This window comes from Cygnus olor, chromosome 1 (genome assembly GCF_009769625.2).
Source record: "Cygnus olor isolate bCygOlo1 chromosome 1, bCygOlo1.pri.v2, whole genome shotgun sequence".
Lineage (NCBI taxonomy): Eukaryota > Metazoa > Chordata > Aves > Anseriformes > Anatidae > Cygnus > Cygnus olor.
Window position 1 is genome coordinate 57642137 of NC_049169.1, and position 25271 is coordinate 57667407.

Genomic DNA, 25271 nt, shown 5'->3' on the forward strand with positions numbered 1-25271 from the left:
GCCACTTGCTAATGCACAGCAAACTTCACAGAGACACCATCAATATTCTTTCACACCACACTGCCACGTATCAAGGCATTTTTCAGAGCTTCAACACCGAGCTGCTCAAAGCATGTAACCAATCCATTAGTGCCATATGAAAACTGATTTTTTAATCTTATTTTTCTGCAGAACGGAAATATCATAATGCCAAGCTTGAAATAAAATCATGATTTGTAGTTTAATTTTTTAAGTATGGGAGCATTTTCCAGATTTTGCTTTAAGCCTCTGTCGGTGTCTGCAATTCCTTGAAGCATTCTTATACATCACCATATGAAAATAAACTGCATTTATCCCCCGCAGAGTCAATCTGTGCACCAATAATAAACACCCTAAGCCTGCCTCTTTTAATATGTGAAACGCTGACCTCAGATGTGTATGTAAGGTTGCCACTGACTTTAATGAAGACAGAAAAGTATATTTAAGGGCAAAATTTGGAATACAGTCTGGTTTTCCTCAATATTTCATATAACCACTCCATCAGATTCCTTGGGGCCTTTTTACCCAGGCCTCTGTAATGAGCTTTTGTGAGCTACACCTCTCAGTAAGCCCCTTTTCCCCTTGACTTCAAATCTCAGAAACCTTAATTTAACTGAGAATATAAACAGAAACTCCAGAGACCATTTTTAATACCGTGTATTCTTTTGATGCTGCTTTGTAACACGCTACTCCTTCACAGACTTGGCTCGTACGTTTGCCGTAGCAAGCTGAAAACAACCCCAGCTGGGCACTCAACTCCCATGAGGCAGTCACACAGGAAAGGCCCAGGGCACGTGCCAAAGCCCAGGGTAAAGGACAGATTTAGGGCAGCAGCACATGAAGACTTAAAAACCTTCAGCTCGGGTGGAGAACGAGGCAGGTACCCACCTCGCCAGCCCAGCTCACTGGATGGGGCTCACCCACTGGGTGAGCATTGCTCGAGGATCTTGCCACCAGCCGGCAGGTGTTGACTGGTGTGATTCTTAAGATATGGAAATTACCTCATAGGTGCTGCATTTTGAAAAAAAAAATAATGATAAAGCAAACAAACTAAAATATTCAGCCTTATTAAGTGATGTCACTTTCCAAACAAGGCTTCTCCAAAAGCAGCACTGCTAGATTTATATTCTTTCATAAACCAAATCCACATTAAACCTTACTGAGTCTAATTCCACCACTGTGCTGAATGATCCATTTAAAAATTAAGCCCAGGCATGAACCACAGATAATTAATACGATCCAGAGCTTCCTCTCGAAGGCATTACAGCTCGGGCTCAGCCCAGGGATGGTCAGCACAGAGATCCCAGCTGGGGGTGGCAGCTTCCCCTCCCCAAAACGCTCCCCTCCTTTCGTAAGAGGGGAATTGCAGCACTTCAGCAGCTCAGGGGGGACAACAAGGAGGCAAGTTCAGTCCCCCCCAGCAGCAGGGACCGAGGGAAGTGTGTCCCACATCCCAGGCACGGGTTCAGCTCCCAGGCACAGGGGCAGTGCTTGCTTTAGGAGGGATTTCAGGTTTTGCACATGCCTGCTGCTGAGAAAGCATTTCTATTGTGTGGAGGGGTGGGACGGTGAGTAAGAGCCCTTCATCACCCCAGCAGGGCTTTGCACTGCCTCCCTCTTCTCTGGGTTGAAGGCTAACTAGATACAAACTAGGTTTCATTGCACTGTAAATCATGATAGCGATGTCACAGAAAAAGAAATCCCCACGGTAGTTTCCATGAGGCACATAAAAATTCAGGTAGCACAGACATTTTCAATTCAAAGGCTTCTGCTCTGCCCTCACCAGGACAACTCTCCCCAGAGACAAATTCTGCTATAGCCCTACCTGTGACTGATAGTGAAATAGCAAACACCGTGCTACCCCCCTTCCAGGTGTTCAGCCAGATGGTTACCTGAAAATAAAAAGCAAACACTATGCTAAACTCCACCATCTTTTTCCAAAACACTTGCAACCTCTGCACTTGATTTTGCACTCGTCCTTTGAGAGGCAGCTTGTTTGAAAGGCTGACATTCCTGGAATGGTTTGGAAGTGTGCAGGTTGTTATCCATGGCGCCGGTTGCACAGATTAAAAATAGCAGCTGGTAACACCATACAACGCTTCTGTCCAGTTCTCAAAAACCAGAAGTGATAGATAAGGTGAGAGAAGATGAGAAAAGTGCAGCAGGTACAACACAGGATTTCACATCTTATTTCATTAGGAAGGCCAAATCCTACGTGCAAATACTAGGAACCACCTGAATGCTGCAGGGCACTGCCCACTGAATCCAATGAGGACATCGCCTCAAACGCCCCCTCTATAAAGGGGCTTCCACAAAAGCCGTGAGACTCAACAGGCTCCTAAGCTGCTGCCCTGTTAAGCTGTGGATAAATTATCGCACCAACAGGGCCGGTAACTGGTAGGTGTTAAATGAGTTGAGCCCCTTGTTTAGACCGCTAAAAGCACACAGCTACACTGCCTCGATGCGGTGCTGAGAAAATAAACTTCCAGCACCAAACACCTGACTTCTGGCTTCAGGGTAGCGACAAAAGCAAGCCATGCAAAGAAGGATGAGCTATGCAAATAGCAACTTAACTCTGTTAAGCAAGCGAGCACACCAGCTCTCCCAACGGGGACACTGCAAAACCGTAGAAAATGTGTGAACCAGACGGGTTTCAGGAAAGACCTCACCTGGCATTCGGCAGCCCGATGGACTGAACAGCAGCCATGCCAGGACGGCGCTGCGTCCCCAGATCTCGTCCCACCCCTCAATAACAACTTCTCGTGCTAGCCTCCGGCTCATCATTTAGTCTGCTTTCCTGAGCTTTTCCATCTATAAAATGGGAATAATCACATTTAATTTCCTTGCAGAGCTGTTATTAGGGTAAATTAGCTAATGTTTGTACACTGCTTTGAAAAATGTAGGAGTGCTCTCTCTCCTCTCTCACTCTCTCTATATAAATATATGATGTCCTATTATCATAACCATCTGTGCCAGTGGGAAATTTTAATTGCTGAGCTAGCTCTTGGGAAAGACCTGCCATTCTATAATATATAGGTCAGAGGACTTTGTGAACTGTGAAGGTAACGATAACACATTTCAACGGGGAATGCAATGAGACATGAGGTAATGCTAAATTTGGTGCTAACAGGGAAGCGTTTACTAAAAACCTAGAAGAAAAGAGAAATCTTGGTGTCCCTTCCACATGAACTGAGTACTAAGGAAGGTGCTTTCAATCTCTGTTCAGGAAAACAAACTTATCTTCAATTAAGAAACATGAGAAAACAGTGACCTGCATTTCAAAATGCAAAGGATGGCATATCCTAAAGGCTAACCTGGAAGAACTACATGTGAAAGTAATTCCATTGCTAGAGAAAAACAAGTGGGTCAAAATAAATGGCTCCTCTGGTTCTTGGCATGAAGTGAGCTCATTCCTTAAATGAGAAAAGAAATGAGAGAGGAAACAGAGAAGAAGTTATGAAGCCTGAATATACGCTGGAGGTAAAATATTATAAGGCATAAAGTTAAGGGGACGAACAGTAAGGTTTCTGATTTGCTTTGAGCTTGAAAGAGTAATGGGAAACAAGTATATGTTTTTATAAATATAACCAAGGAAAATACAGAGGAGAGAATGGGTCTATTGTTGAACGAGGCAGGGGATCACATAACAAGAATCCAGACGGATGAAGCACTCAGTAGTCATTTCTCTGCGAGTTCTGTACAAAGCACACAGAAGTAATTAGGCAGGAGATAAAATTCATGATCTAGATAAGCCTGGAAAAAATGAAGAAGAAAAGAATGTGAAAGTATATCCATTTAATGAATGTGCCAAAATCTTTCCATAGCAAACATCCACTGAAATCAATGGACTTAAACAAGGGATAAATTTAGCCTGCATTTTATAACTCAGTAAGACCAAATGACACACACAGAAGGGATCTAAAGAAACCAAATATACACAGAGACCATAAAACTGCTGTTGAGCAGTCTTGTAGCTCATATGGAACTAGCAAGACACCAGGAGTCTGGAGAAAAACAGTTGGTGGCAGAGAGGTACAACATTGGAATGCAGCAAGATGTAGAGTTAGGAAATTCCAATCAACTGTTTTATTAGAAGAAATAAAGCACACAACATAAAGCAGCATGACGAGTAAAAAGAGGTTCGATAAAGAATGATTCTGCCCAAAGAAACCTCGATGTCTTCCAAACATGTCTTGGAGGGGAGGAATTCTAGTGTAATTGAACAGTCTTTTCTGTAGGATTACAAACTTGCATGAAAGAGTATGATTTCAAGAACAGCCCCACCAAAACAGAGAGAATGGGCAAGTCCTAGGTCATACCGTGTGCTCATCTCCCTGGTATGAATCTGGAGAACAGTCACTGGCCACCACAGATTTAGCCCAGCAGAGCTGGAAGCCAAGGCTGGCCAGCCTTGGACCCAATCCCTACACAGTGTGAACTAATGCTCTTAGGAAAGGTGCTGACTTAGCACACAGGGATAATGACCTTCTCGGCTTGTCTTGGAAAGCAAAGCTGCATGGCATGCCCTTGCACCCTACTGCTCACAACAGGGGAAGGCAGTAAATAGATCACTGCTGGACTGAGGAGCCGCTTGTGAGGACTGATTTGGATGAACTCAAAAGCAAATTCAGGTGCCAACTCTCTCTGTTGGAAATCAGCGTCACTAATGGGAACGTGCCCTAAGAGTTTCATTCATCTACATGAACCAAAAAGCACTATCTTCCGTTAGCGTGCCCACTGTGATCTTAAAAAACTCAGACATATATCAAAAATAAGGGTAAACACAGCATTTGGCACTTTTGAAAAAATGCGTGCATGTATACACATAAACACAATTTTTACAATATTTTACTTCAAAATGTTGCCTGTTTACATTGTTGGTAGAAGAAGAAACTACTACAATAACCACAACCTTTATGCAGAACCACAGTATCTCCCACTGCTGTCACGTTACAAATGCCGTGTCATTGTTTTTTTTTTTTTTAAAAAAACATCTTAAAGACCAGAAGTAGCACTTAAATTTCTTGATCACAACTACAAAAGGCACCGATCCGCATCTGATCACAGGAAGAGGGCTGATATGCATCTGCTCCAGTCCTCCACTTAGGGCTTAATAAGAAAACATATTTGGCTTTGAAGAGTGCCAAGGATGTTACCAGGCATGGCCAGTGCAGCGTAAGAGCACAAGAGAGCCCAGCCAGGCCTGCTGCCACAGCTGTAGATCAAAAGGCCCACGGCACGGCGATTTCTGCTTCTTGGAAGAGAAGCTGCGAGTTCCTATTGCGTTTTCAGAGGCAGCTTACCTTGTCGAGACAAGAATGGGAGAACAAGTTTATTCAGGCTCACCCAGCCTGTCTGGAGTTCACGGCCCTCGTGAAAATAGCTTTTTTTTTTTTCTCTCTTCCTCTCACTGCTCAGAGGTGACGGGCATTTGCAGACAGAAGGCGGAGGGGGTGGATTTCCAGGATATCTGCTTTTAACCCAGCTTTCGGCTTGTGTCCCTCCCTGAAACTGCATATGCCACTTATAGCATGAAGACAGCACTGCCATGAAGGTTTCTTGCATTGTCAGTGCGAGCTGATGCATGAAAACACTGGGTACGCACCTTTTTGAGTGACGCTCCCAGCCTTCATTTCTCAGTGACAGGTTCACCACCTAGAAGGTAAACAGTGCTTCAAGGGCTGTTGTCATCCCTGGTCTGCCTGTGCCAGCATTCACCACTTTTTGGCTGCCAACATGATTCTTGCCGTCCACCTGCCAGGCATTGATCGGCCTCCCCACAGCATCCGCGCCTCGGCGGCTCCCCTCCAGCGGGACACAGCCGGGGCTGCTCAGGAAGCCTTGCGGAAAGGCGATTTCCAACTGCTGCACCAGCAACTTGGCGGATAAGCCTGCTGCCAGGTGGCTTAGGCAGAGATTATGACAAGCTGTGTGGCTCCCCGTGTCTCTTTTCAGATGCTTTTCTGTCTTCTTGATGAACCTCCTGCAGCTCATCTTCCGTCTCCAGAAGCAAAGGTTGAGCGTCCTTCCTGAAAAACCAGGCTTGGAGATGATGCCAGGTGTTGCACTAGGTGACACTGGCCATGCCCCAGGCTTCCTCTAGGAAGTTATTAAGAAGTCACTGAGCAATGCTGCCAAAAGCCCAGTCCTTTCGTGGCAGTAGGTCTCAGCACTGGCTGTCCTACCAGAAGTGTCTCCAAAGGGACCGCAAGCTGAGGGCACCATGAGCCTTTAACCTCCCCATGGGCCTTGACTTGGTCTTTGTCAGAGCTTAGGGATACCAGAAGCTCTTGTAAGTCACTATGCTCAGAAAGCAGAGTGCTAAGAGGAAGGGAAAGCCTTTGGAAACATGGTTTTAAGAACTTTGGGCCTCTGTGAGGGTGTGTCTTTCACTGACAGTACATGGACTTACCCAAGATGGTTACTGTAGATTTCCCCTGACATCATCTTAGCCAGTTGCACAGTGTGAAGTAATTTGGTGCATGACGCATAGTTGGCAACCACTTACAAAGCACAAAATTAAGTAGAAGACACCAAAACACACATCTAGGCTGTTCGTATCTCCTCCACTAGCACTGTGGTAGTGATTTGCTTTGTCCCTTAACCTCACATGCAAGTAGGATGTTAATACATGTTAAAAGTTTCAACCTAACTGGTACAGCCATGCTCAGCAGATCCAGCTTACTTGATTAAGGTTTGTGGCATCCATTAGGAAAGAACTTCTGTGGCTAATCTCTTGTCCCCAGAACAACACGAGCATCAACCCAACTGGAGCATGAGACAGAGCAGCTATTGAGAGAAAACGGAGGCAACTCGGCCATCAGAAACCAACCTGAAGAAGTGAAAAGCTGCAAAATGCTACAAACAGATTTCATGCCATCCCAAGGTGGTAGAACCAGTAGCATCCAAAAAAGCAAACTATTTTCAGTACCTCTGATACGAACTTGGAAACTGAAATACCAGAATATCAGTGTATCCACTTGGTTAGCCTGCCCATATGGCCAAGGCAATTATCTCCACTCATTTCACTTCTCTGCTCACTGGAAAAAAAGGACAGATTTGGAAAGAAGGATGGAAAAATACTGCTTACAAAACAGCAATGCTTTTTCACAATCTCTTAAAACGTTTAAGTATATATTACCTTGAAAGGATATAAAACAGTGTGATCATAGGCCGTGCTAAACTGTGCCATCTCATAATAGAAAATCACCACCGCACAGAACCTGTACAGGGTAGATCAATCGCCCAGTGGGGTACCAGAGACATCAGAGTGTTCTGGGGCACCGCGGCACAGCGGGGACAGGCTGCTGCAGCAATTTCACAGAACTTCAGAGATTAAAAAAAAAATAAAAAAGTATGCGACTAAATGCTCCCTTTCCTGTTGCTGTTTGCGTATTGTTAAAGGGACGACTCCATTTTAGAGCACTTTATAGGTCACCTTTAAGAATTCACCATTTATTCCCACGCTTGCTTTCTATTTCCTAACCATCATTTAAGGCTTGATAGGATTGTACTGCACAGCCTCATGTTCACAACTTTCCTTAGCATCGGGTTATGAAGGACAGCAAGATCAGCTACTCCTCATTCTCCACATCTCACATTTTTTTAAAGCCAGGGAAATCAAACTTTGGGGAAAATAGCAAGGGGGAGACGGCTGTTTAGAGTTACTCAAAGTAAACATCACCCTCCAGCAGATTTCTACCCTATGAATGATACACAGTGAGCACCAGAGCCCACCAGCAGCAGGACAATTCCTAATTAGTAACAAATGGAAATGAGAACGTATGGAATGGTGCTGCCTGCGCCCGTGCGCAATAATTAGTAACATGCTACATCATGTGTGGTATGTGACACTGTCACTCCAGCAAACTCGCCTTCGGTGAGACAGAAGCAAAGTCAGACCAAACAAAACATGGAGTTTTAGTTTAAGCAGTTTATTTGAAGGATGCATTGTGGTGATAATCAAAGAACATGGAAGCTGGATGTAATGTCTGAGGTAAAAACCTCAAATCAGTCCCACTACTGCAAGCAGCTTCTCTAGCTTAAATGAAACCTCACAGTCCAAATTTAGAAGTAAAACAGAAATCTCATGAAGAAGCCACTCCCTGGGAGAGTCTGGGAGTGCTGCTTTGGACATTGTTATGAAGATATCAAGTACAGATGCAGGCAGAAGGCCGTGTTACAGCATGCCTTTGAGAAACGACAGCAGAAGGGACACTGCTAAGGGTGTGTTAGGAGAGACAGCTGCTGCTATCGCTGCCAGTCAAAGTCACGACAGTGCTCCTCTTACTGCAAAGCAGTGGGGAACACTTCTACATCCCATCTCCACTAACCGTAACTTTGAGGTTGCTTTTGCCTCCACTACTTAAATGTTGAAGGACGAGACTGGTGTTGGAAAGACAATTCACTCTCAGAAATGCCTCCATTTGCAAACCCACCCATGTCATTTTTCTGCAGCATATGCATGGGTAAAAATAGGCAAACGGCCTCGATAGCTGGTGAAGCGCTCAAACGCTGAACAGATTTGCTGCAATCTTCCTGGGCACTGCGCAAAGCGGATCCTCCCCTCCAGACACCCGTGACAGGAGCGGGAGGACAGCCATGCAGAGGGTACGCTTTGGTGTCTAACTATGCTGCTCCAGGGTGATTGCACTTCAAATGGGTGGAAGGGTTTTCCCGCTTACTCTGTCTCAATATCCACCTAGCCCTTAGTTTACTGATGAGGACAAGGGAGGAGTGAAGGTGGCTTCATTCACAGGGAGGACAGCCCCCAGTCCCCTGTCACCCACTGCAATTGCAGCTGCAGAGACTTGTAGCTGGCCCAGCATCCCATAACAAGAAACACGGGACTATGAGACTTGAGATATGGCCGCTACTTGAGGAGGAGTGAGAAGAAGTGGAAACTTTGCTTTCCAGCCTTGCTGAAGCACACTCCCGTTGAGCTCAGTCAGTGCTGGGTCACAGATTGGGGGGGACTGAAAGAAGGCTTCAGAGCTCCCTCCATGAATTCAGCAAGTGCTGTTGTCACAGGTGCATTATTTGTTCTTTCCTGCTTCCTTTTCTTGCAGATCACAGACTCAGCGTACATTTATGATAACTAAAGAAGCAATTACAGACACCCCACTGAAATACTGCAATGACAGAATTACTCCAGATTCGTGGCACACCCTAACCACTTGCTCATGATTGTATTTGCTACCAGACTGACTCTGTTCCTGTTGAATCCATAACAGAGCACAGCCTGCAAGGTGATGGGGCAGCACTGTGCCTCGGGTACCATCAACACCTTGCAAACTGTGGAGGCAGATGCTGAGACAGGTTTTCAAATGTGGGCAACGCAAACTTAACCAGATTTGTGCAAGTAACCACTGCACACATTCCTCTCAGGCATATCAACAGCTGGCCATACTGAAGACACGATCTATGACATTTGCTTCCTGCATTTTGAGGGGATTTTGGAAGCTACGTGCTACATGTTCCTGAGGAACCAAAACTAAAACTGAATTTGGCCAGTCAATCAGTTCTTTTAATTTTCCACAATGCTCCTGGTTAGATGCATTTTCTTTTCCTTAAGCATGTGCACTTCCAGCTGCTTTGCCTCACAGCAGACAGCAAGCAAGCAAATACAAATGCAGACATTTAAATCTCAGGCAAATTCAGATCTATAGGATGTAAACACGCAGACCCTTATACAGACATATGCACTTTCCAGCAATGTACATGATACTCTAGAAGAGAAGAATCTTTTGGGGGTTTCACTTGTTTGTTTGTTGCTTCAGAAGCTGGCACTGATCCTGATACCCAAATGGTATTTTCTCAAAAGGAGCAAAGTTATTCCTGGGTCTGTATCTTTTTTCTTAATACATGTCTTTGCTGGAAATGTTATATGGATTCCAGAGATTCAATGCATGCATGGAGGAACAGAACAGGCAATGTCCCGTGTTCCCATAGCATGGCAACTGGTACTCCGATGGGGATCTGTCCTTCTTTGCCACTTTCTTTAACTATTTCCACCTCTCTGGAAACTGCTCAGGTATGTGCAACACAGCAGACATTGCATAAATGTTTCTCCTATTTCCACTGAGTTTACACGCTTACTTTGCAGAAGTCAGAAAACATTTTTGGCTTTATACTATTTTTATTTGAGGTCCTACAGAACAACATAAATCCCTCCTTCCTTTTCTGGAGGAGCCAACAGCACTCGTTAAGCCTTCTAGTTCCCTCTGCTGCCATAAAAAGGTGCCGAGTTTCTGAATGCAATCAGCTGCTGTGCAAAGGCTCTGCTGTGGTCTTGGAAAGAAATCAGCACTCATGTACCTCCCTGGCAGATCCTCCCAGGGCTGCTGAGCCGAGGCAGAAACCAGCAGTAGTGGTGAAGGTCACCTCTGAGCAGAAAGGCTTCCAGAGACCCTCTGCTTTGGCTTCAGCTCTTCGGAAACCACTAGGCTTCGTAACTGATCAGCTACACAATGCAAGGACTGAAAGGAGCAGTCTGTCTCTTCAGGGAAGATCGAGAAGTCAAAGCACTTAAGACTTCACTTCCTACTACACTTCCAAGATACCCTCCTCGAAGACATGAAAGCTGGGCATCCTGCTAACAAAAGACAGAAACGAGACACCAACTGGGACATCTCAGCTGGGCAGAGAGAAATTTCCAGCCACAGAGCTGCCTGAAATTGGGCAGCGCTTACAGACACATCAGCCTCCTGAGGCAGACTCCCAGCTAAGAAAAATGCAGCAGACAGACCCCAACTACACGCACTGTACAAGGTTTACACCTGGCAGGGACTACAGCTGGCGCAGGGCATTGAGCCAGGCTGGGCATGCCAGGAGATGTGGCATTTCCATATGCGAAGACAGTATCCACCCCTGCTTTACATCCCTTTTAGCTCCTGTCTGAGGCACAGCTGCACCAAGTCCAGCAAGCACAGTCTGGGATTTCCCATCCCTTCCAGCTTCCCAAGAGCCAGGGAAAACAGCTCCCCAAGTCAGGCAGTTGATGCTACGCTAAAATGTAAGGCATCAAGTTTACTGCTGCTGTAACTGGCTACAGCTGCACCTACCTGAGGGTGCTCTCTTGCATTAATAGCAAGGTGACTGCAAACCACAACATCCCCAGACTAAAATATGTGCACAAGTACAAGATTCATTTGTGTGTGCTCGAGGGAGCTGGTTCTTCCCAACATTACATTTACACATGTAAAACAGAGGCAAATTCTCAACTAGTGACAGCTTATCCAGCACCTGCAGGCACCAAGGCTGCCTGAATTGACTGCGTCGGAGAATCACATGCATTTACCACAAGAAGGCAACCTGATGGCAACAGGCTAGGGTGTATTTGCTAGATCTGGACAGCATCCCCCTTCGGCAGCCTTCACAAGCGGGTGGCATGCCAAAGCTGTGGCATAATAAGCACTAACGTCTCATGTCATTCGGTCATTTTGTGGTAGCTGGAGTGTGTGCGTGCAGAGGGCTGCTCCATTAAAAGCAGCACTTGAGACATAAAGACCGGTATCGCTGAAAATTGTCTGAGGAGGGAAGCACTACATGAAAGCTCAAATATAAAAAGATGTTTTTCTTCAACAGGCATGCTCCCATAATAGAAACCACCGTAAAACACTGTGATTAACAGAAGGATGTATGTATGTTTTCTAGGTCAGCTCTCAATAACTTGAGGAGATACCGGGTCACAGACTCATTTGGGGTTTTTGTTTCATTTAAAACAAAAATGAAACAAAAACAACCACCAGCACACAGCTATCTTGACTTCAGTGGAACTTTTCCATTCTTAAACCACTAGAAGATCTGCCTGATAATATGTGTGACCTAAACGGAACTGAAGTGGCTTTTCCTCACATTAACAATATACATAAGGAAGATCATTGCAGCATGTCCTCATCAGATATGAGGAAGCAGAAGTTTAAGGAAAGGTTTACAGCAAGACTAGAGGCCATGAAACCAAATTCTGATTTCATTACAAACAGCTCAGTTTTAAGCTTGGACCTGCAGCTCTAAATCCATGGACTGGATGAGGGAGAAATCAGCAAGTATTTCCATGCTCCTCTGTAATTTGAACCCACTGAGACATATCTCAGGGCATAAATCACACAGCTCTATAAATAACATAAATTACGATTTTGTACTCTTTGGAAGAAAGCTGACACCAAACTCATGTAGCAAATGCAAGAAAAAATAAGCATGGCTTGTGGTCCAAGCACACCAGAAGCTCTCTCTTGTCCCACAGGAGGGAACTCCACCATTAGCTGGCCATGCCCTTTGGGGCTCAGGGCTACAGGTAGCCTATAATACACAAAATGTCTGTCTGCATGTAGCATCTTCAGGCAATGAGGTAAATGTTTATTAACAGAAGGTGCCACTAGCAGAGTTCCCAGGAACTCCCATGAAAATGTGAGCTCCACTCTCACTTAATTACATGGGGGAATCTTCCCAGCAAGTCCCAGTCCTAGGTTCATATCATACGGACATCTCTGACTGCCTCTCTGTGCTACATAAAAGGAAAAGAAGTGTCCTACTTTTATATGCACACTGTCACTTCTGTGAACTGAAGTATGACCTCTCTCTGGCACAATCTTTTTAAAACGAGGCTGCTACATACATGTGAAAAAGCAAATAACCAGCTACCAGCAAAGACTTAGTTTTGTATAAACAAATCATCCACTGCGGCAAAAAGACCAGATAAACACAGTTTTGAAAGCGCGTGGTTACGAAATGATTCAATGCATCATTTTGGCTCTTTTGAAACCAACGAGAAGATAAAACCGAACAATTCTTTCATTTCATAATAGGAAAGAAAGAAAGCCTCTTGTAGCAGACAATTTCACTTAAAATCTCTTCAGAAACATACTGTTCAGTTTCAAAGTGGAGACAAAGGTGCATTATAAAGCGCTTTAAGAAATGTATTCCCTCCTATTCCATATCCCCACTCTTGGTAATACCTAGCAAAGAAAGCAAGACACATCTCGGAGCCCACTGATACAAAACTAGCACGAGCCCTGCCTGCCAAAGACACAAGAATCCTTAGGGGTGCTTTTCAACCACTGTTTGGAGCCTGAGCTGCAGCTCCTATAAGTTTCCATCGTCCGTATGTTACACGAGCATGACTGTTAAGCAAGTTTCCAATAAATATGAATGAGCACATGAAGACCATTTCGCAAAATCCTTGCAAAATGGGAAGTAGCATTTCTTACCTAGTTTCTAAGAAAATTAGGTTTCTGCAGTACCATTTACCTGTCAGGCCCTCCACTGCCCCCAGCAGCCTCCCAGCTCGTGGGTAGCTTTCGACCAGCACTTGCGAAGCACTGCGACACAAAGGATGGCCACTGATAACTGCATCTCTGCAGGGGTTACAAAAACACAAGATCCAGGAGAGATAATACCACCTTCATCAACGCAACCCCAAATGCGAAGCCCTTGAATTGGTGCAAATACTCAAAATCTGCAGGGAGGCCCAAAACACAGACCTGAGAAAGCAGAGCACTGACAGGCCTCTAACACGCCGCTACCCAGTGAATGAAGAAACCCACTCCCATCATTTTCAATTAACAAGAATTTTTTTTTTTCCTGCAGATGGTAGTGACGGCACAGGTAAGGACATCAGCCTCCTTGCAGGAATAAGGTTAAGCTCGAATGCCCTGTGCTCACTTTTAACAGAAATCGTTTGTAGCACTAAATTCCAAGAAAGCCACAATTAATTGTGCTACGGTATCAGTAAATGCACTAGTTACACCATTAGAGCCCATTATTTTCCCTCTAAGACATTACACTGCTACATTATTGATGCAACAGTCCAGTGTAATGAAGCAGTACTCAGTGTTCCTCCTACTGAACACAGAGCTCACTGCGCTGTAGCACTGGTGCCAGATTTAGGGAGTTTTTTTTTTTTCCAGTAGGTCAAAAATTCCAGAAACAACATAAAAACAGCTGTGCAGAAGTTAAACACCTGTCCTTAATCAAACGCAAGTGCTTTGGTTTCTATGTGATGCAGCTCAAAATTGCAGCTATTTCTAAATACTCTGCTTCTACAGTGAGTATTTTTACATCATCTGGACAGGCTATTTTCAGAAAGACATTCTAGAGAGATTAAACCAGAATGCAGTAAATTAGCAAGCCGCTTACGTAGATACTTAACTTCCTTGATGTTAAGGAAAAAAGCAACTACATCTAGACAGTTGCCAACAGCCACTAGTAGTGCAGAGAGCACACATGAAAGCCAGGGATGGAAGTTTTGCCTGTGCCCAAACTGAAGAAGAAAGCCTACAGCAGTTATCAAACATGAGATGCCCAGAACGGTAGATCATTCAGCCCTGCAGCTCGTATTCATGAGCTATCGAAATGAATGAAGTTTTTTTTTAATGTGAACAGTACTGCAGGAAGGAGTCTGTATTTGCAGAGTGCCCGGTCATGCCAAGTCATCAGTGAGTGGTTTTACAGCCATAGAGGAAGGTCAGGAACGCCTGCGTGTGTTGTGCAATGCCTGGGAAGGCTGCTGAAGTGAAGCTTGGGCTAAAACATGAAATAGTACTTCCCCTACAATACAAGAGAATATTAATATAGTCTTTAGAAATAGTTTCCTTCGCTTGCATAATTCCAGTAAACTGTTTCCCAGTCACTTCCTGTGGCATTCAGCTTCACAAAGCCTCGATATGTTGCTGAAAGGAGAGAGCTCATTGTAATTATTTTAAATTTACTCTCTTTCAGTTTCATTTAATCTTCTTGCATCCTGGCTCTCTGCAAAAAAAAAAAAAAAAAAAATTAAGCAGCTGATCCGCTTCCGCCTTGCCACTCACTGTGGCACGGTTCAATCACAGCTTCTCCTGGGTGCCTTCTTGCTGGACCCAATAATGCCACTCCGGCTGGCTATCACCGTACCAAAATATTCCCCCCGGGCCTCCAGGGTTCCATTATCTCTTCTGCCGTTTGCTCGAGTCTTTTTCTTTCTGGAAATGAGGCTACTGAAACTGAACTAATTACTCCAGGCTCAGAGGACGCTTTATGCAGGTGCTGAATTGTTCTCATTTTTCCTTATGCCACAGCCAATACTCCTGTGTTTACTTAAACACCTACAACTATTGCAGCACATCAGTGCAACACCAGCAGCATTACAAATCGTTGCTGGGAACGACATCAGAACCCATCCCCTGCTCCTCAAGCCACGGTCAACACCAGAAATAAAATACAAAGTCCTCATTTTCTGAGCTCCTCAGCCCTTCAATGCCGTCTTTACCCCCAAAATGGATGTTTTCCCAGGGGCTTACCCAACTCAGAGCCTACAGCAAAGAAAGGCATGAACCCCAACCCTAGACCCCAGCGTGCCAGCAGCACTTCTCATACCAGTCGAGGGACGTCTCATCCCCGCTGCCGGCAGCACGCAACACGCATTGCACAAGGTGCCTGCAGGCCTTGCAGCTCCTCTCAGTGGCACAGCAGCCAGCTTTGTAGCCAGTTTCGCAGTCTGGGTGTGTTTGCAGCGTTTGCATGAGAGGAAGCTATTAAGCAGGCAGCAGCATTCCAGTTACCCCCCGAGAAGTCTCAAAGCATAGCCCTAGGTTGGGAAATCAGAGCCATCTCATCTCCAGGTGACAAAGGTGTGGGCAGTGGCGGCAGGGCCCCTTCCAAAGGGGATGCCTGCCATCGCTGCGCCTCCCCAAGTTATCTGCGATAGTGGCCAACACCTGAACATCCAGGGCCAGCCCCAAATCTTAGAGAACACTTTGTGACTCACCAGCTCCTGCATCACACAGGCCAGATCTGTAATTAAAGGTGTCTCTATAGGGCTACACCCTCCCATCTGATAACCCCAGAGTCTCTGGGGAACCGTGCTCCCAGCCAGCTCCTGGCTCTGTCTCGAGCACTTCTCTCCCCGTGACGTCCCTGGTCAGCAAGAGGAGCAGAGCCGGCAGACATCAGCGCTCCCATCTGCTCTGGTGGTTTGATCAGGCTCATCGCCATAGGTCTCCTTACAAAACCCACCGATTATCCCACGCACACACAGTTTCTATGTGCTGAAGGGAGGTGACAGCCTATGTCCTTCCTGAAAATCAATCTGACTAGCTGTATGCTTAAGGGATAAGCTTTGGTGAGGGTATTTTCTCTTGTTTAATTTAATCTTGCTGTAGAAGCCTTCAGCCATCAAAGGTGACTGCTGATGTGTGACAGCCTCACTGACTTACCTACGTGGGCTCCCAGCTTTTGGCTGCAAGAACTTTGCTCCACAGGTTCACCATCTTTCGCATTAGACAGGTGTTGATCTCACTCCCAAATTTAAACTTGTAAAATACTTGAAATTACTCCTGCTTCTCGTAACTGTGGCTCACCAGACATGCTCTTTTAGGATGGAAAGCAAGGCATCACATGCATTGATACAGGGGGGAATCTTTCATTATAAATACTCTGCACATTACTGGCCTCTGTTCCTGCATTTGCTCCGCTTGCAAGACTTGCACTATTCAAAGCGATTTGATACACAGGTCAGTTGTTTGTGAACACAGCGCTACAAAGAAGTAGTTAATAGGTAAAGCACAACAGCAAAGCAACAACAGGTCCCTGCTACTGAGGGTCAAGTTATTTGGTTGTGTTTTTTTCCCTACATTAAGGGAACTGCGTATTTTGAAATCCCTCCTCCTTACTGAGGGCATGCCAGATAATTAAACTGAAGCTCTTAGTCTTAAAATCTAATTTAGTTTTGAAAACATACACTGCTGCACTATTTTTAGGATTTCTCCTATGTGGGCCAACAGAAATAGGCTAGCCAGTTAGCCCGATGGGTTATAAGCTGTTCCTAGCGGAGTTCACTTCGCAGCCTTCAAGCTGAACACAGTGAATTAGTAAAACAATGGAAAAAAAAAATTTCCTTTCAAGTTAAGAATAAATATCTAAAGTGAGATACTGATACATCACCAGGGCTCATCCTGGTGTTTGACAGAAATCGATGGGAGTCCTGCCCAGGTGAGGGCTGGGGTTGGGTTCAGCACTACATTTGGAATATCTTCTGTCATACATCACTCCATACCAAACGTGCCCTCAAGAAGTGACATAACACCAGCGATAAAAGGATAACTTATTTGAATTATTGAGTCTTGTCACTGAATCTAGCCCTAGCATTTTTGTTCAGCAAAATAACCTCCCTACCCAGACTTACAAAGAAGGATTCAGTGAAACCGATTTCTGCAAATACACTGGCCTGCACAAAAAAATGCTCCTGTATTACAGAAGTCTTCTTAGTGTCCTCCACAAAGAGCATCTCAGCGGGTACCCGAGGAGAGGGGCTTGCAAGGTCCCATTTGAGGTCCCCACAGGGAAAACCCACCCTTCCCTTACTTGAGCTCCTTGTCCACTCCCCACTGCCAGACAAAATAATGCGGCTGCGTGGTGGCTCTCTCCCTTTCTCCCTTCAGCCTCAGCTCCTGCTGTCAGGCCTGAGAGCAGTGCAGATAAAGGCCACATCCCACCCTCGACTCTGCAGCCCTGACACTCTCCACGCAGCCAAACAGAATATATTAGCAAACGTACTGCAGTCCAGCAGTGTTTATCCAAGACCACCACGGGGCCAGTGAAACTGCAAAACCCTGTGGGATGCAAAGTTTCCTCCGATTATTTGACAGCCTCGAGCGCAAATGCGTTCGCCATACCTCTGCTGCGACCCCAGCCCCATTCACTTCCCTCACCTGGGAGCAGTATTTCACAGCAGTGCAATTTAAAAGTAGGGCGTTTTTTATTAATTTTAAAGCCTCGGATTCTCACAGGTCCAGGTGCTACCCCACAGCACTCGAGGACAGAAATCCGGTCCTTGACGAGGCCCCTTCTGTAATCTTCTTGGGAGTTCCTGCTCTTCTGCTCACTCACAAGCCCGTCCCCAGACCTTTCCGGCTGCCTGAAGCCAGCGTGCTGCTCACACGAGTGAGATCCGTCTGTGTAAGGGCTGGGGAGCAGGCTGTGAATTTGCTGACCCAGAGGTATTACCTGGCCCTCCCAGCTCTGCTGCAACGTCTCCATGGGCTCCTATCTGCTGGCGAGCATCCCGCCTCCCACACGACCTGCAGCTCAGATCCCTCCCCGAACTTTTGCTTTCAGCTGCCGTACAACACTGGGGAAAAAATAAATAAATAAAAATAAAAAATCTTCTGTCTGTCTCCCATGCTTCTACCTCTGGGGATCTTTCAAAACCCACCTCGTTTACTGGAAACGTTCGTTACTGCCTTAAGCACAAAGGTAAGAAGAGCTCAGTCCTGAAGTGTTAAGGCAGCAAAGCTCCCACCAAGCAAATCTTTTAGGTCAGCCAACAACAGCCAGCCACGTACTACTACGCAGATCTATGCCAGGTCTGCGTGAGAGCCACCAGGATCAGAATCTGGCCCCAAAACTTTGACCAAGCAGGACACCATTTACCATGGTGCTTTCACACCAGCTCAACCAACCGAGCAAGTCCTCCCTGCCTGCTTGTGCGACTCAGTTCATCAGGGCACAGCCACCTGTCCTGAGGCCAGCTTATATGAGCGCGGTAATTTTCTTCCTGTTCCTTACTACCAGTCCAGCATGATTTAACCCTAAATCAACTGCCTATTTTTTCCCCCTGCAAGTGATGGACCCAGAGAACCCCAGCTGGAGACTGCCAGTGTCCCAAGCACCTTCTCAGCCCCCAAGCCGGTTCGTACTTAACGTGGGATGCAAAGAGCCCTCTTACAGCACCGTATTATAAAACTCTTGGATTGTTTCCAGGAACAATTACACCAGATAAAGGGTACAGCTTATTATGAACCATGTGGGAATCAAGAGAGAGAATAAAATACCATCGAGATGATGGAGGCCAAGAAAATGGTCACATCTGTTTCTTCAAGCTCAATTCTGACCTCAGGCAAGAAAAGAGGAAGACCGCATGAACCCACCAGGAGCTACGTGCATTCATCTGAGGGTGTCTGCCCCAGCGTTAACTTCTCCTTGCATTGTTTTTTCTAAGTTAGGAAGCCTCTCTAGCTACACCAGCAGAAACCAACCATAAGCCACGCTGTGCAACTTCTGCACCACCCAAACCTCCACAGTAAGGGACTGTGATAATTCAAAAGCATCAGCTCAGTATAACGGGTTAAATTAATTAAAATAGTCAAGACAAGTCTCTGCAGCCCTACTGAGGTACCAGTGCAAGTGCCTGCAGCCCATCCATTCTGCTCAACTGATAAACACCAACAACAGCTCCTTGCTCTTGAAGTGCTCCAAGAAACACATTCCTCACTCCTGCTACAGAAAGGAGATCGCATCTACTTTCTGGTTGATTCATTTCACTTGAGCAGTAGCCTTCTTGCTCCTGTTCTTACAGGAGAGAGATTTAGCTCCACAGAAAGCAAAATGAGTGGCTGACCAGCAGATATCTCTTCACAGCCTGCAACAGAAGGATTGCTGCATTACCTTCCGGGAAAATGGGAAGCTTATGCATTGACAGACAAACGTGGCCACGCTGAGCCCGCTGATGGAAACTCTTTGTTGTAGGTAATCCTTGGAAGCAAGCATAGATCAAGAGCCACATCTGAGCCTTCTACTGGCACATTTCTCTGTAACGGCTGTGTTTTTTTCAGACTGCCCAACTGAACACCTCTGACAAAGTAGCTCCAGGTTAAGCTGATTGTGCAAGCTCTGGGGTAATTTTGACTCTATCTGTAAGTCTTTTAACATCTCGAAACATCTTGTGCACTTACCAGGTGCACAGCAATTGTAACTACAGATTGATACAGACATGGGGCAGTACCTCGCTTTCAGTCAGGAAGAAAACAAGAGCAAAGGAAGAAAAATGTCCCTACTTGTTCCTCGTGCCCTGCTGAAGCCTCCTACACCCAGGACAAAGGAAAACACCCTGCAGACAGACCCACGGGAGGAAGAGCTGGGGGCAGAGGGACTGGTAGGACAGCACCGATGCCTGGATGAGACAGCCAGCACGGCCCACCCTGGGAGACAGAGCAGGAGAGGCAGCAGAAAAATGTTGAAACTGAGAGGGCAGTGGGAAAGTGGCCAGGCACTGATGCAAGCTGCAGAGATACGGGAGTTTCAGAAGGAGGCAACACTGAAAAATCTGCCCACGTGCCATGCAAACAGCAGCAGCGCTGCTGCTCTTGATCCCCCAAAGCAAAAGAGCACGTCCTGGCAATAAGCACAACCTCCTCCATCCCCTCCTTGCCTTTTCTCTTTATCCTCTCCTAGAGAAATGACACAGCGATTTTGGGTAGAAGTTACTGGTTTCAGTGCACCATCTGAAAGGATCCCCCTGCTGCTTCCAATCCCCTGCATTTTTCTGCTACACTTCGGCCAGAGGAAATTACTCCCAGCAGAGGAATTAATTCTTGGCACCCACGCGCTTTGGGAAACAGCTCTCTTTGCTTCTGGCATGATCTAATAGAGCAGCTTCCCCCTTTCACACCATCGCTGGGAGTAAGGTGGGGGAAGACCATAAAGCTTTCCTCTGGCTTAGGAGAAAAGAGAACGAGTTCCCCTTCCAGGTAGGGGGAGAAAAGGCTAAGGCTGTAAGTGGTCCCAGCTGGTACCCGCCGGGATATTTACTGTGGACATCGCACAGGATTTCAGACATCACCTGGTTCGAAACCACACAAAGGCCGACACACTAAGCACGGTCTGTCTTTAGGAGACAAACGGAAAAGTGAAAAATGACGTGGTGACTTTCACCCAAAGTACCTCTGAACTGGCCAGATGGCGTTTTACAACCAAACTGGGGAACGGCGCAAAGCTGTCCTAACACTCACCTGCATTTTGTCACTGGCTTACAGGGAGGAAGGACTCGGTGCCACCATTCAGCAAAAAAAGCCAGGAAAACAATACGCCCCCCAAAGTGACACTGTTATTCCCCTAACATGCTTCTTGTATGTGCAGTCGTATTTCCCAATCACAATTTCAAAGTCTCGTTTACACCAGAAGCTAAGCAATATAGCTACAACCCGAAAACTCCCTAGTGTGGCCGTAGCTGTAAATGCTACCAAGGTACTTTCCAACCTGATAAAGGGAATAATTATACCGGCATACATCATCTTTATGCTTAGCACTAGGGTGTTTCTAGTATAACCATTTCTGAATTTATTTTTGTTTAAGTTGCACTCATTACTGAAACAAATTATATGAATAAAAATGTCCTGAGGGAAACAAACCTTAATCAGCCACTCACTCAACCAGCAGCCTCCCGCTGGGTCTCCTCCTCCCAGTCCCACCCTCGCTCCTTCCGCAGAGGCTGTGGAAGTTCACACGGGAGGTTGGCAGGTAAGAGAACCGAGCAGGAATACATCTCATCTGCTGCGCCGCTACTGAAGTCAACATCTGGGCAAGGGGCTCGAGTGCCAAGAAGCACATGGGGAAAACGTAACGGCAAAGACCCCTAAGTTTAACATATAGGCACATGCAACATAATAGGGAGGGAAAAAAAAGAAAAAAGAAATGTTCTTGAAACTGCAGTTAAGAAAGCCCAGGAGAAAGGTGTGAAATTCCATTTTATACCCGAATATTCCTCTATCATCCCAGCTGAAATAAGTTTTAGATTGATTTTTACATTGCCCGTAAAGCCATGATAGCATCTTGAATGCTTCAATTACAGCAGAAAGGAGAGAAGTAATGAACAGACACAGTACTCTCTCCAGTAAATGAAGGGAATGGTCCCAGTACACCCAAGGCACACACGTGTACATGCATGTATCAGAACTTAAAAGCATTAACTGACTTGGTTAAGCTGTGCCAATACCTTGGTCGCTCTCATTTGCTTGGAGTCCCTCTAGTTTGCCTGGATTAGGAGAAGAGGCTGAGGTTAAACTGAGGTTAGCTGACACGTGTTTGCCAAGCCTGACCTAATCCCTGGTTTCTTCCGAGTTGTTGTGACTTTCTATCTAAATAATATTAAGAATAGGACGAAACCACAGGGATACGGTTGGCTTCCAAGCGACTATTTTTAGCAACTGCACACAAACAGAGGGCTGTTACACACCCCGGCTGCTCCACAAAAACCCTCTCCCCAGCTCCCAAGGGACCCCCAGCCTCCGTGCCCCATCCACCGACATCAAGCAGGTGACTTTGAGCACCTGACTGGCCCTCCAAGCGTTCCCTGTGGAAGTGGAACACATTTTCTTACTCCTGCTACTTGTGCTGGATCTAAGGCGCGGGGAAACTTCCCTGCCATCTCAAAGCAGCTCTTGGATCTGGCCTAGAAGCAGGGGTTTGATGAGCAATAAAGAAACAAAAATAATATAGTTTAAACCACAGAGGTGCTGTTTTTTACTGCTTTTTATTGAGTATACAATATTTTGCTCCCACTATTTCAAGGAAAATAACACTCCACGCGATTGCTATGGGATGTAAATGCGTGCTCCACTGTTCAGACGGAGCTCGTAATTGAAACATTTGAGCGCCAACGAAATCCCAAGCGTAAAGTTTCTAATTTTCATTCAACCATGACATTAAAATTCTGGTTGTGAAGGGAAAAAAAAATACTACCTCGGAGTGCTTTTGAGGTCTATTTCTTGTGATATAGTAACTGGCATAAACTCACCCGAGATGCCAGCAACCGCTCACATACTCCAGCAGCTGGTTCCTGACGCTATTGCCTCCTTCTCTTTTGTCAGCCCTACTCCCCTACCACAGGGCAAGGTGCCCAAGAGGGTTATAAAGGAGACGCGAACCACTGCCTGCAGCATGCTAACGAGTGCCATCGCCTTCATCCAGGCACCTTTGGCCCTGCCCAAGAAACAACAAGGCATCTGCAGAAGAGCAAGACTCGTGCAGGCTGACATACCCACCCAAAGAACACCCTCGTCTGAAGGCGCACGACCATCGTTTATAGGAAGAAGAGGGTTATCTTGCAATGCTGATCTTACTCAGCAGCTTCCAAGATGACTGGGTATGACACGAGGCTAAAAAACCTCAGCTGTAACCACTAAGTGCTCTGCACAGCTGACGGGGAAGCCCTGAAAGAACGGTTTGTGCCTCTCGGATCCTCAGACCATCCGCCCCAACACCCACGCTCACAACCTGGATCAGAGCAGCCCCTGATTACTTCACGCTCAAACTCATGTGCCCCCCATGCTTGCATCCTGTGATCTTCACAGGTTACCAGTTTCACTGTCCAGATGGAATTTAAGGTGTTGAATTCAACCTGTAAAAGCTTTCAAGGGTTGATGTTTGCCTGCCAACGAGACAACACCCCCTGTCCCCTATCAAAATTGCAAGCAAAAAAGGTATTGATAAAGGGTCTCCTTTTGCCCTCTTTTGCTCACCTCCAATAACATATGGGCCATGGTACCTCCAGCAAAGACCTAACCAGTGATTCTCATCTGCGTCTGATGGACCAAACCAACCCATTTTCATGACTGCGTGCCCACTTGGTACCCAACTTACCAAACCCCCAGAGCACCAAGACCTGCCTCCTCTCCTAGAGTAGTCCAGAAAGACGTAAGGAGAAAACAACTTCATGTGCAGCAGGCTTATCACGGTGTTTGAAGTTCTGAACACGGAGGAAGGATGAACTTGTGGTTATGCCACTACACACAGATGCGGCTTCCAGCACTTCGAGCAACCTACCACAGGTTTCCCAAGTAGTTCTGAGCAGGTCAAATAATCTCTCCCATCAGACTTCCCCACCTTTTAAGTGCCTGGGAAGGAAACATTCGCAACCGACCGTCGAGCACTCAGACATCAAAATGGTGAGGGCTAAATAAACAGATGCGTATCTCCCTGGTGAAGAAACAGCCCGATGTTTTTAATGGCTTACAACGTTTGGTCTAGCTGCTATGGAAGTACTTAAGAGTGTGCAGCGCTCCCTTGGATTAAATCTAAATAAACGTAAACAGCAATAAAAAATGGTTTTCATTACAAGAAGGCCCAAGTCTTGTTTGCACCTGTAACTCTGAATATGCGTAACAGGATGTCAAACTACTTCTTGCACGATGCTAAAAAGCAAAGCATGACAGGCATTTGCATAGGAAACAGAATGGCACAGGGAGAGAGGCAAAACAAAATGGACAGCTTGCTAGGGCCTGATTCGAACATCTTCGAGAAATGCCATTTGCTCCAACCAGGACTGAGATTTGTGTCAGGTAAAGCTACAGCAAAATGGAGACAAAAAACTCTGAATCATGCCCCTGGAGGGGAGATAAATGAGGGTCAGAATGAAGTTCATTTAAATGCACCAAGCTGCTACAGAGGGGGCTACAGATCCGCAAAACAAAATGAAAGGCTCAGTAGGAGCCTGCACTGCCAGTGCTGCAATGTCAGGAAGGCAACGCGGTGCCACCTGAAACCTACAGGCACAGCACCAGGACTCGAGGGAAAACAACGGTGGCCCTCCCGGGGGAGACATGCCTGCAAACAGCGCTAGGACGAGGCGCACGGATCCCGCAACGCGTTCCCCTGGCAGCAGAGGTTCAGCAGAGCCTCCGGGGAGGACATCCTCCCAAACCCAGAGGAACATAACGGAGCCACATCTTTTTACACCGGGGGGAGGATTCGCCCCTTTCTGCTTGGCATCCTCCCGTGGGTCTCTTTTGGGAGAGGGGACAATAGCAAATTAGCTGTAACACATCGACTGTGCCTCTAACACCTCAACAGGGTTAATCTGTAGCCCTGATCTAGACTTCCAGTTATCCTTGTTTCCCCGGTTTCCTCTTCTCCAACATTTGCATCTCAGCGTGACAGGTATTTCGTATTTAAGCTTATGTGCCTGTGCACGCCGCTACGTAGGAGAGAAGCACCCGGTTCTAACTACGGCTGCGACTCCAGGCACGGCTCCCCGAGATGCGCTACCGGCTCGGGCCATTTCCCCTTCCTTGCCAAACCGAGGGAGCTGAAACGAGAGACGTCAACTTTGGGATCCTGCTCCCTCGAACGGCAACTCGGTAAAAATATTGGACTCCTCGTTTGCAAAGAAGCAAAAAAAAATAAAAATCCCCAGGAAGTTGATGCATCGCGGCGTTGCATCTGTGTCGAGCCCTGGGTAAACAAGCAGCAACATGAATGAAATCTGTCCAGAAAGACTGCATTTCAGCGCCAACCACGCAATCCCTGGCCAAACCACTGCGTCTGGAACAAAGTTTGATCTCGCTCGCGAGCGCCCAGCTGCGCTCCTGCCATTTCCTGGGGGGAAGCGAAGCTCTGCGGGATGGATGCCCACCGCGAGACCCACTCGGGCAGCCCCCGGAGAAGCGCACCCACCCACCCGGGGGTGGGCTGAAAGGAAAAAGGGTCGAAAGCGACCCCCGGAG

The 25271-nt window shown here is 46.4% G+C and overlaps 1 protein-coding gene and 1 long non-coding RNA gene across 4 annotated transcripts in view; both read right to left on the reverse strand.

Annotated features, from left to right (window-relative positions):
• The window catches only part of BTBD11 (BTB domain containing 11), a 166409-nt gene that overhangs the window by 139839 nt on the left and 1299 nt on the right, over nt 1-25271 (reverse strand). The gene's annotated exons all lie outside the window — the stretch shown is intronic.
• On the reverse strand, nt 4825-25183 carry LOC121071467. Of its 2 annotated transcripts, none has more exons than XR_005820623.1 (3): nt 22565-25183; nt 21764-21802; nt 4825-7058 (listed from the first exon to the last, which is right to left on the reverse strand). It is a non-coding gene; the product is annotated as an uncharacterized LOC121071467 (long non-coding RNA). The 2 variants fall into 2 exon arrangements; XR_005820624.1 differs by lacking the exon at nt 4825-7058 and adding an exon at nt 7145-10612.